The sequence below is a fragment of the Thalassophryne amazonica genome, chromosome 7 (genome assembly GCF_902500255.1).
Source record: "Thalassophryne amazonica chromosome 7, fThaAma1.1, whole genome shotgun sequence".
In the NCBI taxonomy this organism is placed as follows: Eukaryota; Metazoa; Chordata; class Actinopteri; order Batrachoidiformes; family Batrachoididae; genus Thalassophryne; species Thalassophryne amazonica.
The window spans coordinates 45,029,401-45,048,692 of record NC_047109.1 but is presented as its reverse complement, the minus strand read 5'-3'; the positions used below and the strand labels follow the sequence as shown (position 1 = coordinate 45,048,692).

Genomic DNA, 19,292 nt, shown 5'->3' with positions numbered 1-19,292 from the left:
AGAGCTGGGGTTGCATTGCTTATTGCTCCCCAGCTCAGTCGCCATGTGTTGGAGTTCACTCCGGTGAACGAGAGGGTTGCGTCCCTACGCCTTCGGGACGGGGACAGGTCTCTCACCGCTGTCTCGGCCTACGGGCCGAGCAGCAGTGCAGAGTACCCGACCTTCCTGGAGTCCCTGGGAGGGGTACTAGATAGCGCTCCCACTGGGGACTCCATTGTTCTCCTGGGGGATTTCAATGCCCACGTGGGCGGCGACAGTGAGACCTGGAGGGGGGTGATCGGGAAGCATGGCCTCCCCGATCTGAACCTGAGTGGTGTTCAGTTGTTGGACTTCTGTGCTAGTCACAGTTTGTCCACCACGAACACCATGTTCGAGCACAAGGGTGTCCATAAGTGCACGTGGCACCAGGACACCCTGAGCCGGATGTCAATGATCGACTTTGTAGTCGTATCATCTGACCTTCAGCCACGTGTCTCGGACACTCGAGTAAAGAGAGGGGCAGAGCTGTTGACCGATCACCACCTGGTGGTGAGTTGGATCCGCTGGGAGGGGAGGAAGCTGGTCAGACCTGGCAGGCCCAAACGTATCGTGAGGGTCTGCTGAGAACGACTGGCGGAACCCTCTGTCAGGGAGGTCTTCAACTCCCACCTCCGGGAGAGCTTCTCCCAGATCCCTTGGGAGGTTGGAAACATGGAGTCTGAGTGGACCATGTTCTCCACCTCCATTGCTGATGCGGCTGCTCGTAGTTGTGGTCGCAAGGTCTCTGGTGCCTGTTGCGGCGGCAATCCCCGAACCCAGTGGTGGACACCGGAAGTAAGGGATGCCGTCAAGCTGAAGAAGGAGTCCTACTTATCTTTGTTGGTAGGTGGGACCCCAGAGGCAGCTGACAGGTACCGGCAGGCCAAGCATGCCGCAGCCCGTGCGGTCGCAGAGGCAAAAACTCGGGTCTGGGAGGAGTTCGGGGAGGCTATGGAGAAGGACTATTGGTCGGCCTCGAAGAGATTCTGGCAAACCGTCCGACGCCTCAGGAGGCAGAAGCAGCTCTCCACTGGCACTGTTTACGGTGCGGGTGGGGAGCTGTTGGCTCTGACTGGGGATGTTGTTGTGCGGTGGAAGGAGTACTTCGAGGATCTCCTCAATCCCATCATCACGTCTTCCGAAGAGGAGGAAGAGACTGGGGACCCAGAGGCGGACTCATCCATTACCCAGGCAGAAGTCACCGAGGTGGTTGGAAAGCTCCTCGGTGGCGAGGCTCCTGGAGTGGATGAAATCCGTCCTGAGTACCTTAAGTCTCTGGATGTTGTGGGACTGTCTTGGCTGACATGCCTCTGCAACATCGCGTGGCAATTGGGGACAGTGCCTCTGGATTGGCAGACCGAGGTGGTGGTCCCTCTGTTTAAGAAGGGGGACCGGACGGTGTGTTCCAACTATAGGGGGATCACACTCCTCAGCCTCTCCGGTAAGGTCTATTCCAGAGTACTGGAGAGGAGAATTCGACTGATGGTTGAACCTCGGATTCAGGAGGAGCAGTGTGGTTTTCGTCCTGGTCGCAGCACACTGGACCAGCTCTACACGCTCCATCGGGTGCTCGAGGGTTCATGGGAGTTCGCCCAACCAGCCCACATGTGTTTTGTGGATCTGGAGAAGGCGTTCGACCGTGTCCCTCGGGGCACCCTGTGGGGAGTGCTCCGGGAGTACGGGGTCCGGCGTCCTTTGCTAAGGGCTATCCGGTCCCTGTACGACCGCAGCAGGAGCTTGGTTTGCATTGCCGGTAGTAAGTCAAACCTGTTTCCAGTGCATGTTGGCCTCCGCCAGGGCTGCCCTTTGTCACCGGTTCTGTTCATTATTTTTATGGACAGAATTTCTAGGTGCAGCCAGGGTGTAGAGGGGGTCTGGTTTGGGAACCACAGAATCTCGTCTCTGCTGTTTGCGGACGATGTGGTTCTGTTGGCTTCGTCAAATCAGGACCTTCAGCGTGCACTGGGGCGATTTGCAGCCGAGTGTGAGGCGTCCGGGATGAAAATCAGCACCTCCAAATCCGAGCCATGGTTCTCGACCGGAAAAAGGTGCTTTGCCCTCTTCAGGTCGGTGGAGTGTCCTTGCCTCAAGTGGAGGAGTTTAAGTATCTCGGGGTCTTATTCACGAGTGAGGGACGGATGGAGCGTGAGATCGATAGATGGATCGGTGCAGCATCTGCAGTGATGCGGTCGCTGTATTGGACCGTCGTGGTGAAGAGAGAGCTGAGTAGGGGGGCAAAGCTCTCGATTTACCGATCGATCTACGTTCCGATCCTCACCTATGGTCATGAGATTTGGCTCATGACCGAAAGAACCAGATCGCGGGTACAAGCGGCCGAGATGAGTTTCCTCCGCAGGGTGGCAGGGCGTTCCCTTACAGATAGGGTGAGGAGCTTGGTCACTCTGGAGGAGCTCGGAGTCGAGCCGCTGCTTTTCCATGTCGAAAGGAGTCAGTTGAGGTGGCTCGGGCATCTTTTCCGGATGCCCCCTGGACGCCTCGCTGGAGAGGTGTTCCGGGCACGTCCCATTGGGAGGAGGCCCCGGGGAAGACCCAGGACACGCTGGAAGGATTACATCTCTCGGCTGGCTTGGGAACGCCTTGGAGTTCCCCCGGAGAAGCTGGGGGAGGTGTGTGTGGATCGGGAGGTCTGGGCGGCTTTGCTTGAGCTGCTGCCCCCGCGACCCGACTCCGGATAAAGCGGAAGAAAATGGATGGATGGATGGATGATTCCTGGGAAAATCCTATATGAAAAATTATTATTATTATTATTATTATTAAGACTCATCTCACGGGTTGCTGGAGCCTGTCCCAACAGTCAGAGGACATGAAGTGGGGTTCACCCTGTACAGGACACCAGTCTGTCGCAGGGCCACATATAAACAAACAAACACATTCACACCTGCATGCACACCTACGGACAATTTAAAGTTTCCAATCCACCTAACCTGCATGTCTTTGGATGTGGGAGGAAGCAGGAACACCCGGGGGGAACCCACACAAACATGGGAAGAATTGTCCAGTGTGTCTGTGGGTTTGTATGTGTTTGTTTGTCTGTCTGTGGTCCTGTGACAGACAGGTGTCCTGTCCTGGGTGAACCCTGCCTCACGCTCTGTGACTGCTGGGATAGGTACCAGCCCCCCGCAACCCTTACTTGGACTAAGCAGTTGAAGATGAGTGTGTGTGTGTGTGTGAAAGAGATTACATTAGACAGAACTTTATTGATCCCTTGGGAAGGCTCCCTCAGGGAAGCTGAGGTTCCAGCAGCATTGTATAGCAGCACACAGGGTAAGAAGTACACAGAGTATCAAAAGTGAAAATTAAAAAGACAAACAGTTGCAAATATAAATATAAATACACAACATAAATACCAGACATACTGATCAATACTGGTTTACTGGCTACTACTGTTCCTCTCATTCCCAACCTCTGTCTTCCTGTTACTCCTCCTCCCCATGAGAGAGGAGTAGACTGAATAACAATGAATGCATCATTTTTCAGTATATAAGTCACACCAGACTATATGTCGTAGGACTTCCCAAACTAGTAAAAAAAAAAAAAAAAAAAAAAAAAAAAAAAAAAGTGTGACATATACTCCAGAAAATTCACTCACTACAATTTACAGACTACAAGCCCAAGTTCTTCTAAAGTCTAGGAAAATGTATGGCATTTTCCTGCTCCGCCACACATGGTTCCATACTAACTGAAAAAAAAAAGAAATCTTATTTTTAAAATGAAATTATCAAGTGGCATGTGCCACGTGGATACCAAACAGCTAGATTTTTAAAAATCTGTTTTGTGAATCAAACAGTGGGATTTACATTAAGGTAACAAGTGTTAACTTTTATTTAGCTTTTTTCTAGATCCATGATTTCTGTGTCGGACTCATAAGTTATAGTTGTTGTCAGAAGCCAAAATGAAATACTGTCACAGAAGAAGTGCTGAGTTGGGCAAAAGAAGAGAAGTTCAGACTAACATATCCATGCTCTCAACACCTTTTACTCTAAACAGGCACATGACAAGTATATTACACAGATGACTGCTGAGAAACACCTGGTCCTACCAGCACCCACAGAAGTCAAAGGCATTGTGGTAATTACTGCCCCTACTTGACACCTTAAAGTCATTATTACCTTTTCACTTATATTTACCACAGACACCGAGTTGATGGATTTGACAAAAACCCGTTTTTATACTAATAAGAAACAACTTGTTATTGTGTCAGTCATTTTAAATGAAACAGAGCTGCAAGGATCAACATACCGGTGTCACCGACCGAACAGTCCCCCTTAAAAAAGGGTCCCCCCTGCCTTCACTGCGCATGCGCCATTTTGGAGCGTCAGCAGTAATTCACCAATTATCACCTCGTTTCTGCTTAGAACTGACTTTAGAATGTAGAGAGTGAGACTCAGAGAGTCAGACTCAGACATGCTGCTGTCACTGCCCCCCATCTTTTATGATGAAATAATGCTGAATTTATGTGGAATTGATTGTTGTACAAAAGCTTCAGATATCTGTCACTGAGATAGATGATGACTGGAGTGCAGTTTTACGCAAAAACAAGGTGTTAATAGGTGAATCACTGCCAACAGTCAGAAATGACCGATTCTTAGGGGGGCCGTTCGGTCTGCGACACTGGCATTCCGCCACTAGACCGATTATACACAACACCATCACAATTAAAGTTTCTGTCTAAAATGTTTTGCTGATATCCATTTACCCATTCTATAACGTTCAACTAACATGGAACATGTAGAGCAGGGGTGGGCAACTTGTTCCAGAAAGGGGCAAGAGGATGCAGGTTTTCTTTGCAGCAACTGACTCCACCTGGTGATTTCACTGATTAATATCACTTTGAGCAGATGGGATCAGTCAATCAGTGGCTGCAAAGAATTATGTTCCTCTATATCTCTGCTATTCATGATAAAGATATCAGGAAGGCTTTTTGCCTCATTAACCCACAAGGAGGGTTAATGACGCAAAACACCTTCTTGAGGAACATAATAAAACAAGTTTCACTGAAATCCATGGGGGGCGCACAGAGATATGGCCAAATGAAAATCACCACATATCGCGTTCTTAACATAAAGAGTGCACCTATGCCAAAGCGCCCTAACTAAGCCACCGCCATTTATGCAAATTTGGAAAGAACTTGTCCTAGTGTATCCAAACATGCATAAATGAGCAAGGCTTATTCAGGGCGCAGGCCCTGGGAGTGTCCCAAATGTAGCCCAAAATTCCAAAAGTTGTGACTTGAAGCGCCACCTACAGGCAGCACCCTCAGTTAGCCTTGAAAAATATAACGCTAAACAGGAAAACTCCATCCATACATTCATATACCATAACATCAATGAGGCTTACTGAGGACACACAAAGATATTCAAAGGTCAAAATCCACATTTTGACTATGTCACTGTTTTAGCCCCTTTAACCCCTACCCTAAAAAAGGGCCGTAATTTTATGCCCGAAGGGATCTTTGGATAAAAAACATAATTTTTGTCCATTTGAACAATATATCTTCCCCTACAAAAAACTTCAGTGGCCTACTGAAACATGATACATCACCACTTTCTACAAACCATTCCACAGTTACAGACTATGGCAAACAACTGTACCTACACACAGAGGTAACATCCTCCCTCTCCCTCTGTCTCTCTCTTTCTCCCTCTCTCTAAATGTGGAAAATGTTTCGGAAATCATTTTAAGTGCAATCAGAAAAACTACAATTCCGATCAAAACTTCAAAAGGTAAAGGTAAACGGTCCTCAACAGAAATAAATGAAGTATTTCAATGCCTTGATGCCAAATTATATTAATCGGAACAGGATTCAAACCTGGATGAGATTAACGCCTTTCTTAATGCCATTGATTTGCCAAAACCCACAGAAGACCAAGTTAATTTTGTTGATTTGCTCATAGCATCACATGAATCACTTACTGAACAAAATAACTTGCCAAAAAAAAAAAAAAACAAAGTACCAGGACTGATTGGTTTCACTGCTAAGGTTCATAAACATTTCTGGATATTGTCTCACTATCCATCACAGTAAGCTCCAAAATTAAACACAAACTCAATATCTCAGACAGTATGATTTCTGCAAAAATCACAGTGTTATTGAAACCAAATAAAGACATCACTTTACTATCTAGCCACTTCCCCATCACTTATTATCACTCTTATAAAAAACATCAGTTAGAATCTGACTTCCAGAATAAAGCCGTTTATTATCCACCCTGATCAAACTGGTTTTACGGAGGGTAGACAGTCATCCAGTAACACAAGTAGACTGTTTAATGTCACATTACTTATCTATTCAGCAAGCAAAGTCAATTACTACATTCTCATGACATGCAGGAAAAGCATTTGTCAACGTTAAATGGGAATTTGTACTTGCCACACAAGAAAAATTAGGCTTGAGGAACTAGGCAAGGATGTCCAATCTGATCTTCCTTGTCTGCTATTTTTATTGAACCTCCAGCAGCAGCCATACAGTATGTCTGAATCATAACATTCAATAAGTCAAGACACCTGGCTATCATTGCAAAATACATCTTTATGCTGATGATATACAACCACAAATCAGAAAATGTTGGGACAGTATGGAAACACAAATTAAAAAAATTGCAGTGACTCTGATGGTTACTTTAACTTCTGTTTCATTGTAGACAGGATGGACCCAAGATATTGCATGTTTTATGTGGTCAATGTCATTTCATTTGTTAATATGAATCCATTCCTACAGTCCCAATTCCAAAATGCAAATAAAAACAGAATACAATGATCTGCAAATCCTCTTCAACCTATATTCAATTCAATACACCACAAAGACAAGATATTTAATGTTCAAACTGATAAACTTGATTGTTTTTGTGCAAATATTTGCTCATTTATAAATGGATGCCTGCAACACATTTCAAAAAATTGAGACGAGGCAGCAAAAGACTGCAAAAGTTGATAAATGCTCAAAGAACACCTAATTGGAAACAAGTGAGTGCCATGATTGGGTATAAAAGGAGAATCCCCAAAAGGCTCAGCCGTTCATAAGCAAAGATGGGGCGAGGATCACTACTTTGTGAACAATGGCATGAAAAAATAGTCCAGCAGTTTAAGAACAATGTTTTTCATTGTTCAATTGCAAGGAATTTAGGGATTCCATCATCTACAGTCCATAGTATAATCAAAAGATTCAGAGAATCTGGAGACGTTTCTACATGTAAGCGGCAAGGCAGAAAACCAACACTGAATGCCCGTGACCTTCGATCCCTCAGGTGGCACTGCATTAAAAACCGACATCACTGTGTAAAGGATCTTACCGCGTGGGATCAGGAACACTTCAGAAAACCATTGTGAGTTAACACAGTTCATCGCTACATCTACAACTGCAAGTTAAAGCTCTACCATGCAAAGCAAAAGCCATACATCAACAACATCCAGAAATGCCACCACCTTCTTTGGGCCCGAGCTCATTTGAAATGGACAGAGACAAAGTGGAAAAGTGTGCTGTGGTTTGATGAGTCCACATTTCAAAGTGTTTTTGGAAATCATGGACATCATGTCCTCTGGACAAAAGAGAAAAAAGACCATCCAGATTGTTAACATCGCAAAGTTCAAAAGCCAGCATCTGTGATGGTATGGGGGTGTGTTAGTGCCCATGGCATGAGCAACTTACACATCTGTGATGGCATCATCAATGCTGAAAGGTACATCCAGGTTTGGAGCAAAACATGCTGCCATCCAAGCAACATCTTTTTCAGGGATGTCCCTGCTTATTTCAACAAGACAATGCCAAGAAACATTCTGCACATTACAACAGTGTGGCTTCACTGTAAAAGAGTGCAGGTACTAGACTGGCCTGCCTACAGTCCAGACCTGTCACCCATTGAAAATGTGTGGCGCATTATGAAGTGCAAAATACAAAAATGGAGACCCCGGACTGTTGAACAACATCAAGCAAGCATAGGAAAGAATTCCACCTACAAAGTTTCAACAATTAGTGTCCTCAGTTCCCAAATGCTTATTGAGTGTTGTTAGAAAGAAAGGTGATGTAACACAGTGGTAAACATACCACTGTCCCAGCTTTTTTGAAATGTGTTGCAGGCATCCATTTCAAAATGAACAAATATTTGCACAAAAACAATAAAGTTTATCAGTTTGAACATTAAATATCTTGTCTTTGTGGTTTATTCAATTGAATACAGGTTGAAGAAGATTTGCAAATCATTGTATTCTTTATTTATTTACATTTTACACAACATCCCAACTTCATTGGAATTGGGCTTGTACATTTTAGATCTTCTTTCTGTAATACTGTCCCTCACAAAGTATAAAGTCAAACTATTTCACACTTAAATTTATTCAAAGTCACAGTGGAAAACATGCCTGGATTCTGAAGAACTTCTCTCACACAGGAGCTCCATCCATTCAGAACCCCGAACAATGGACACAAACAGTTTTTATAAAGCACAACATGGGTGTAACAAAGGCAGACCTTATTTCGCAAAATCCTTCCCTTATTGGTCCTCGTGGGCATTCAGGGGAGGTCCCGCCCCCCCGCCCATAACCCGCGTGATAACGGGACATATGATTTATATTGTAAGCTGAATCTCTTTGTCCTAAGAGGTAAAACTGGTTCCACCCAGTTCGACATGCACATTCAAACAAGTAACAGAGTAAAAGTATATCAAACTAAGAATATAATCATTTAAGTAAAGTGATAAGACCAAAACAAATAGCAAAGAAAACAAAATAACAAAATAATAGATAAACACAGGAATATATTTAACATAGCACATTCCAAAAAAAGTTGGGCCGGGGGGCAATTCAGGTCTAGTAATAATAATAATAATAATAATAATAATAATAATAATAATAATAATAATAATATTCAAAGAGGGGACGAATCAGGATTGGTACAAAAGTATCAACACAAAGCTGAGTCTCAAAATTAAAGAAATGCTTACAAACAGTGCTCCTTAAAGAAAGATTGCAATGCGTTTATATATTTCTCCCTCTGCTGTGCATACTATCATTAATGGTTAAAGGAATTTAGAGGAATTTTAGTGGAGAAAGGGCAAGGGTTCAAGCCTAAGCTGAATACCTGGGATCTCTGATACCATCAATGGCACTTCATAAAAAATAATAAAAATCATTCGTCAGTAGCTAACATGACAACACAGGCAAGGGAAACATTTGTCAAGCACTACAACATGGAGTTACGTTCACAAATGGCACCTAAAACTTTACTGTGCTGACCTTGTCCAGAAGCAGTGGTGACTTCTCTGGGCTCTGAGTTATCTGGGTTGCACTATCACGCAGTGGAAACATGTACTGTGCTCAGACAAATCAGTATTCAAGATCTTTTTGGAAGAAATGGATGCAGTGTGCTCTGGATCAATGACAAAGTTAACTACCCAGACTGTTATCAGCTCCAGCCTGGGAGATGCAGAGGTGCTTCACAATATCCAGAACACCACAGAACTGCCTTGTCTCCTGGATGGCAAACATACAGACAGACAACCACTTCAATCCCACATCTCTAAAATCACCATCTACCTACCACCTTACCATCTATCTGCCAAAGCAAGGTGGCAGATAGATGGTGTCGCCATCCCAGTCTTAAGCTTTGTTTTTTCGTGGTCCCGTCACAAAATGAATCACATTTTCGTGATGTGTTTTTTTTGTTAATTTTATTATTTCTAACCCTAACCCTTCCCCTTACCATGACCTAACCCTCTTCCTTCCCATAATTCCCACAGGCCCTGCCCGCCCCACATCACTTCGCATTCCGTGCTTCCATCACGAAATGAATTTGTGTTTCCGTCACAAAAAGTGCCACATTTTTGTGACGGAATCATGAACCATAGATTAATGTACTTTTCTTGATGTCATCACAAATTGGTATGAAATTGGCCTACGTGAAGAATAGAAAAACACATCACATGGTCAAAAATGTTGAAGCTGATGCTCCCTAACAATGCAACTGATACTCCTCATCTTAGTTTCCCTAAGAAACCGCTAGTTTAATACAAAGCCATGTGGCATCCAAGGATCGTCCAAAGAGACCTGGTACCAAAGACATCCAATCTTCGCCTGAGACCACTGGTTAGTGTTTAAGTCTTAGAGCTATACAGTAAGACAGCACCAGGACCATAAAGACTTGAACCTTTGTTGTCCTGCAAAGATATCTGCATCACCAAAAATCTCTGCCCAGTGACCTCAACACTCCATAAGCTCTACCTAGGCACATCTCAATCTCAAAGGAGAGGATTTAGAGACATGTATTCACCCTATTGACGTAGCCCATAATCCCTTGCACGCCAGAGAGTTGCTGCAGTCAAACAACATACAGAATCCACATGATGACAATTGTAAATGAATATTATACTACAAAAATGTTATTTTTTTTATACTTTTCATCACATTAATAAGAGACTGCTATATATATTACAATACTTTCGTGACATGAAGTCTTTGGCAAACCCATTTCTAACACCTAAACAGGTCGGCCAGATGAATTAAAACCCGTATTCACTAAAGATCTGAACAATTTCTAAGGCAATTATGTCTCACATTCAGAAATCTGAGATTCCTCTGAACATTTTGATATTCAACACATAGGCAATGTTGTGGCTGGCGTGCCTGGCTGGCTTTTGTTTGTCTTCTGTTTCTGTCTTTTGGTTTTCCTTCCAGGTGGTGCGCATTTGGGACTGAGTGGCTGTGTGGCTGAGTTACCAGGACCTCACCCTGATCACCTGAGGCTCATCAGGTGCAGCTCGTTCAGGACTCACAGCTGTGGTGCATCTACACGGATTGGAACATGGTGGCATTTAAGCCTGGAGTACACAGTGTGTTTTGCCAGAGACTCGACCTTGTGACCAGATGGGTGAGATCGTCGTCTCGAGAGCCATCTCATCATCAGTGGATGCAGAGACTGTACCAGGTTTGACACCATGGTCTGTGAAAGAGGAGGGGGTGAGGTCTCACGCTCGTCAGCACACTTCCTGAGGTACGTTAGGTTTTGTGACTAACATTAGTACAGTCATATATGTGGTGTCCCTCACACCTTATTGTATTGAAGCTGTTATGTTAGTCGTTTAATCAGCTTCCACTGCAGTTTGAGTATGTGAACAGGGTGTTCCATGCCTGCAGGGTGGGAAGCTGATTAGTAATTAAGCCAGGAAGTGTTTGCTGTTTATGTACACCTTTGAGTGGTCTCTCTGTGTGTGGAGTGTGGACTCACATGATGGTTTCTTCTTTCACAGACTCGGTTTGTCGCGGCCACCTGGGGGGTGTCGGCGGGGTCCTTGGGTCCGAACTGTTTCTGGCTCCGGACCGTTTGTGCAGCTGGGAGCGCACCGTATCACCACCTCGCCAGTCCGCGCACTCATTTGTTTGTACTTAGCACATCACTGTTATGTTTATTAAATTTTGTTATCCTTTGTACCATGCTCTGCTTATTTCATACTGCGTCCTTCAAACGCTGGTCGGTTCTCCGGGCTGCGTCCGACACATAACAGGCAAACCATTGGCATTATATGAAAAGAAAGTATCTTAAAAGCGAAATTAGTGAAAGTATGGTAAAAAAAAAAAATTGAGGAAAAATAAACCCTTAGAGCCCAGATGATTACCATTAGTCAAATATATTTATTTACTCAATCTGCAGATGGATGGAATGAATCAGCCTCTCACACCCTACTCACTTGCATACTGTAAAGATAACATATTTAGGGATTTACATCTCTACACATATGCTTGAGCTGGTCCCTATGCTCAAAATAAGACAAGCTTCAAGCATTGAGTTACATTTTACTGACATGGGCGTGAAAAAATCTCAGGAAACCAATTTTGAGATATCTGTTTCATTTTTGTGGCATTATTAGCAGAAAATAGTTGGCTTTCGATCTATAACCTTTCTGTAGTCATGAAAATATGTTATTAAAAAGTACTGATATATGGTGAAAATTGCATGAAATTGCTGTTTTTTTTAGTTTTGCCCTGTTATACATTTTCTATTTATATAGGCACCCAAAACGTTTGCATGGAACTCACAAACCATATTTGAAATTTCAAATATGGTTTTTATCTATTGGTAAATACAGCGTGCTTATATCACAAAGTAGACAGCCAGCCATATCAGAAGTTGAATGCGTGAAAAAAAATACTGCCCTGTGTAAAAAAAATAATAATCTCAAAAGATTTTCATCCTAGCTCAATGAAAAACATATCTTTCTATTGCCAAATATATGTCAATTAATGAGATGTATTTAGATTTCTGCATCTCCTGTATTTTTGTGATTTTTTTATATATATATACAAAGACCTTCACCGTGGTGCTGTAGAGGTATTTTTGAAAACATGGTGTATGTCATGAGAGTTTAGATCTATTTCTGAAACAGATATATCTATCACCAGGAATGACGTTCCTGCTCACTACAGAAAAAGCACACTGCTCAGGTCAACCAACGATACTGTCATTGTGCAGTGGTATGGAAATGAAACCTTCAGCAGGATTAGGTCTTCAAATGTTGATCTCCTAGCTGAGAATAGAGTTGATGCAAGCAGGGCTTCTCGTAATGAAAATACATTGCACCTCTACCATATGGTCTGAGCAGAGACAAGACTAAAATGTTAAGAATATTGTAGAATTTCAAGAAAATAAGTTCATATGTTTTGATGAATTTCGTTTAAGTAACCTATGGCGAGACCGCTGTCTCATAGGTCTGTAAAAACGTAGTTACTGCCAAGGTTAGATATAGCTCGGTTAAGTTCACATAACTTTTTTTTTCTTTTTCTTTTTTGGATAAAGATTTTGTACTAATTCTTTCGATTATATATTGATAAGTATTTTGTTAGCTAGAAACAGTATTTTATTGTGTTATAAGAAGTTTATTTTTTGGCTTCTATGTCAGTAAAATGTAACTCAGTACTTGAACCATGTCACAATCGCTGATGACTTAATTGTTCTGAATGAATCTACCACAATCTATGATTGGAAGAATGGGAAAAGGTACAATACAACTGAAAAGAAATTATTTATTGTCTGTGATTCCAATCAACCATTGCGTACTTGGTTAAGATCATTCAACTCTGATTACAAAATTAATTACAAAAACAAAACAAAAGAAACAAAGGATCAAAAATTTGTCTAGTACACCACTCCAGAAATCTAAATCTCAGTGAGGACTTGAGGCTCCAAACATCTTCCATTATGTTATCACAAACAAAGTAGAATAAATATGCAGATAAAGTCATCCTAAATAGTAAGACAACATCTGGATGATGTGTGAGAAAATTTTGATCATGGATTCACCATTTATCAGAGAATTCATTAAATACAGACCCTTTTTCAAAATCACAACTATGTCATCAACATACGATACTAAGGATGTTCTGATCAGGTTATTTTGCTCCCGACCCTGATTTGAGTCATTTGATATTAAGTATCTGTGGATACAGAGTCCTGATCCGATATTTGTATTTCCTCGATATTTTACTTGTAGACAGCAGAATACAAGCACATTAAAGTCAATTCATTATATATGCCTGTTACTTTAACTTGTCCCTACCAGGCATTATGAAAAATAACTTAGTTGAAAACAACTTAAAATATCCTTACAATTGGTAAAACCTGAATGAATTAAGTTGTTTGAACTTAAGTTTGTAAGTTAGACTTGGTTCTTTTTTCAGTGTATATTCATAATATATATATATATATATTCATAATATATATATATATATATATATATTCATAATATATATATATATATATATTCATAATATATATATATATATATATATATATATATATATTCATAATATATATATATATATATATATATATATATATTCATAATATATATATATATATATATATATATTAGGGTGTCCCAAAAATTGCCAACTTTAAAAAAGTTTGAGTTTCACCCAACAAAAAGTTTCCTTTTGGTGAGTCATTCTCACATGTAAAATTGTTTGCCAATCAGAAATTATTTAGAGGTGGCTCAAGGTCACCAAACATTGAAAATCTACCTGCGACAATCGGCATTGGTGCAGTATTTGAAATGTCATATCTCTGCCACTGTTAGTACTATTAGATCACTACTTTTCATTTGTGTACAATTTCCTTTGGTAATTTAGAAACTGATGGGTCATGCCATTCTCCTACAAAAATAGCAAAGAAATGTTAAAACCTGGTTTGCCAGTTTTTTGCAGATCTGAAACCTGGAAGACTGGGAAGTGAAAGAAAATGATAGGACTGTATGGACAGTAAACACTAGAAACATTGATATATTCCATATGAAAGCATCACAGTAACATATTACATACCTTTAACCAGCAGCTGATTTTCAGTATTCATATAAGTATTTTCATTGCACTAATTATACAGAAATGCTAAAAACGGCCCTAACACAGTGGGGTTTTTTTTCAACATTTATGATTAATCTGTAAGCACTTGCAGAATGCAGACAGTTATCAACAAAGTACCAAAAATATTACACAAAGCCATAAAGGCAAAACAATAAGTAAATAAACACAGTATTGTAAATATAACATGTAAATAAATTGTCTAACTGACCAATATCATAGGCTGACTACGAAGCCCAGCTTCTGTACAAATTGGGTTTGGAGCCAAGTTTGGACCTGAATAGTCACTGCAGTAAACATCTAGCACCCAATCTGCCGCTATAATTTCTAAATTACCAAAATAAACTGTACACATCTGAAAAGTAGTGATCTAATAGTTCTAAAACTGGCAAAGATATGACATTCCAATTATTGCACCAATGCTGATTGTCGCAGGTAGATTTTTAATGTTTGGTGACCTTAAGCCACCTCTAAATAATTTCTGATTGGCAAACAATTTTACATGTGAGAAAAAAAGAAACTTTTTGGTGGGTGAAACCCGAAATTTTTTAAAGTTGGCATTTTTTGGGACACCCTAATATATATATATATATATATATATATATATATATATATATATATATATATATATATATATATATATATTGTGTGTGTCTCATTAATTCCACTTAGTGCGAAATTGTTATGGTAAAACTGGGACACTGGGTTCTTAGTAACGGTGACATTTTAGTTGTTAAAAATACATTCATTCTTATTGTTGCCATTATTGTCAATGTTGTTATTGCTGTAGTATGAAAAAAAAAAAACATCTTTAAAATATCATCAAAAGTAGACCATTACTCTAAAGGGGTGGGGGGAGGGGCGGTAGCAGCCGCCATGACTGTTCGGTCCACTAGCTTTGCACTAAAGTGAAGCGAAGACAACATGCACACAGTTATACTGGATGACTGGTTAATTTCAATGAAACTAACCATTCAAAAAAATGCCTTTATCAGGCTGATTTTGATTAGATCACATTGGGGAACCCTTAATTTATACAGTCTTGTGGAAATTTCATTTGACTACACACTGTATCACCCTCAGACATCACACCAATTTGAAACAATCCTCACTTCTTCGCAAAAAAGACCCCTTTGTCTTCAATCTTGGATTAATAAAGGGGTAACAAATTGGAAATGTGCTTTGGAACAGTATTTCCCTCCGGGAACAATACACTACCTAACTAACATCTTCAACATATATTGGATGACAAACACTTTTGTCTCTCATCCCCACTTGCATCAAAAACTTCCTCCTGGAATGTTTACATCTTAAATCAGACATCAAATCAAAAATCAGTTTAAATGTTTGTGTTCTCAGATCTGGGCGGCATGGTGGCTTAGTGGTTAGCAGTGTTGCCTCACAGCAAGAAGGTCCCAGGATCACTTCCGTCCTGGTTCTATCTGTGTTGAGTTTGCATGTTCTCCCTGTGTTTGTGTGGGTTCCGTCTGGATGCTCTGACTACTCTCACTTCTAAAGACATGCAGATTAGGTCAGTAGGAGAGTTTAAAATGATGTCTGAGAGACTGTATGAATGCGTTTGCCTGTCTATATGTGTCGCCCATGTGATACAATGGCAGTGGTGGCCTGTTCAGCGTGTACCCCACCGCTCACTCAATGACCGCTGGTAGCCTATTCCAGTCTGGTTCAGGCATTGGACAGGGCCTGATCACCTGCAGTGGGTGGACCTATGTCCCACTGGGCAGCCAAGAGAAGGGGTGGGGTTAGGTCTATTCTGTGGAGGGGGTTTGGTGCTCAGACTGTTGGAGACAGGCATTATGCAAGGGTTGGGGCTACTCCTGCATTCCTGGCCTCAACATGCCCCCCCCAACCCAGTATCTTTGTTCTCTTCCATACTACCAAAACCACCATGTCATAATCATACATGTAGGGCTTCTAAAATTGTTCATCTCTGGGATCATTGGGCTGCCTGGGTGAGGTCAGGCCCCTGGCTCATTTCCAACTGGCTTGCATTTTAATTGCATGTTGGACATATAGAGCTTGGGGTGCATGTGGGGGGGGGGGCATGTTAGAGACTAGGAGACCTTAAAGTTGTCTGGTATCCTACTTCCCTACATCAGGATGCTGATGCACCCACCCCGTCACAATTTTAACTGCAGCACCCTTGACAAACACCCTATGTATGTCTTAACATTTGTAGTCTCACATCAACTCCTTACTGTATACTCTTTGGGCTGTGGTAGTCAAGCATGGGGTAATGTGGGGGGGATGGAGGAGGTCTTGCTGTGGCTTCAACTCACCAGTTCTTGCCCTGCATGAATGTACTTCACTGACACTGACACTCAACATATCCAACAAAACTATGCTCAATATCCCATGCTACGGGATGTGGGCTGTGGTGGGCAGCGCGGGCTTCACATAAACAGATGGTCGGGGGTGCCTAGGGGCCAACAGTATCTGGCTGTGGCCCTCTGATGCCTCACTGTGCTACTGTGCAGTGGTTCAGTGAGGGTTTTGAAGGGGGCGTCGTATGGTGGTCCGACTATTGCCCTGTGGGTCAATAGTTTGGGGGAGAGTTCCAGCCTATTGTTGGTTGGGGTGGTGGCTGAGGTGAGATGAGCGGAAGGCTGTCAGGAGAGTAGGTGGCCAGGTGCCAATCCAAAGTTTGTTTCAGTAACAATACTACAGAACAATTCAGGCAAAAGGAGATTGCAGAGCCTCACAAAGCAAACAGTAGTTGTCTTACAAATGACACCCATCCAGAAAAAATGTACCTTCATCCCAGTTCACCCAGCTGTAAATGGTTGCCAGCCCTGTGACAGTGACAAAAGTAACATTTTCTTGGCTGTGTGTCCTTCATGAGTCTGATGCAATAGTTTCAATATGGACTTCCATGACATGTCATGCAAATGTAAAGTAATCTGTTTTTCTACTAAATTTTGCCAGTAGCAGGGGATTTTTGACATGCACAAGACTGTTGAACTTGAAGAATGCTTAAAATGAAACCCTAAATATAGTTTCTAAAAAGGTTTTTTAAAAAAAGGAAAATTTGTTTTGCAGAGTATGACACCTTTTAAAGCGGCACAGCACTTTAGACAGATCATCTCTGAGCTCCACAGGTCCTGTTTAGAGTCTCTTTAGGGGCTCAGCCACTATTCCATCTGGATTACAGCTGTTTGCACTGATGCTCTGCAGAGAACTAAAGCAAGCCCAAAGGCAACCTGACCCTGGTCCTGCTTGTCTCCTGCCCTCACTCCACTGTGATAAGTCCCTTACTCCCCATCACTTTGAAACATAAATCCATGCAGCTTACTCCAAAGGATGTTGAGGAGATGTGTGGAAACACACACTCTCCTGTAGGTGCTGTGTACTACCTATAGATCTTAACTCTCACCACACATAATAAGGCCCTTCAGCTTCTCCCTTTTTTCACTCAGGGTCACCACAGCAGATCAGAGATGGATCTACAAGTTGATTCTGCACAAGTTTTAGGCTGCATGCCCTTCCTGACAAAACCCCACATTATATGAACAGGCAAGGGTGGTCTTAACCAACGAACCTTCCACTCTGGCAGCAAGCACACCAACTCCCCTGCCCCAATACTCATGATGCATATAAGGCATCAAAATTAATTTTCAAAGTTCAGGGCGTGAAATGGGTGTGCTTTTAAAAATGTAACCTCAAAAAACATGGTGGGCAAATATGAGTCTAAATATGTTATACTGCCACTTGCACCACTGTATTATACTGTTATATTGTATTACACGTTATCCATCATATTTAATGTCATACTGTTTACAATAGTACACTTTTGCCATTTGGCATTTGCACAACAGCATCATACTGTTATACTTACACGACCTACACTGTTTATACTGTTTTATATTATTTTTTTTATTTTTATTTTGTAAATCTGTAATATTTAAGGTCATTTTTTTACTTAGCTTAGTAGTAGTTTTTATTCTGTACTCTGCTCCGTGGGTCTGAGGACTGAAATTTCATCTGTGCTGTATGTTGAGCATGTATAGCATATTTGACAATAAAGCTGACTTTGACTTTCGACTTTGATAAGTTCTTCATCAATTTGGATTTATTCAACAGAATTAAATAAAAATCAACAATTGCAATAATAATGGAATGAATATTATTATAATTGTTGATTACTGTGATGATCATTTTTTTTGTGATTCATCACTGAAATTTAATAAAAAAATGAAAAGTATTAAAAAATAAAAAACCTCACCACACAAACTTAAGGGGACGTTTTCAAATGACTTTGTTGATCTGTCCAACAGTCTAAAGATATCTGATTTACACCAGTACAATCATACATGTCCAAGTCATCATATGGACGCAATTAGCCAAAGATTTACATAAAAATTATTCAGCAAAATAATATCATAATATCAAAATTTTCACTGGGTGAGGATTTAATAATAATAATAATAATAATAATAATAGTCACTGAAGGTACATTTTTATGTTTGATTATTTTACAATAAAGTGTAACTTTTAACTAAATTTAAATGAATTTAAGTTGTATTCTAAAGTTTGGATAATCCACTAGACGGTGACGTCAGCGCACAAAAAGTTTAGAACAAACAAACAAACCCACCTGGTTACTGGATCCCCGCTCTTGTTAGTGTTCGATCCTTGTATTTCCTTTTTTTATATATATATATAAGGCAAAATCCGTAATTAGTTTGCTCACGAAGAACTCCTCCTTCAAGGAGGCACCGATCAAAGATCCTGTCATCACTCAAAAACACATTAGTTTCAATCGTCATTTCAACGCAACGTTAAGATCATAAAGGGGGAAAGTGTGCAGTGGATTAAATTAATCCCTCAGGGAAATATCAGATTTTACAAAATGAAGCACATTCCCGATTAAATTGGTTTTACTTTTTTTTTTT

The 19,292-nt window shown here is 41.2% G+C and overlaps 1 protein-coding gene across 2 annotated transcripts in view; it reads right to left on the bottom strand.

Moving 5' to 3' along the window:
- rspo1 (R-spondin 1) overlaps positions 1-19,253 on the bottom strand; it is a 141,192-nt gene extending 121,939 nt beyond the window's left edge. For both annotated transcript variants that reach the window (XM_034174096.1, XM_034174098.1), the window contains exon 1: positions 18,995-19,253. The gene's annotated coding sequence lies outside the window, so the exon portion shown is untranslated. The remainder of the gene's footprint in view (positions 1-18,994) is intronic.
- Positions 19,254-19,292: the final 39 nt, after the last annotated feature.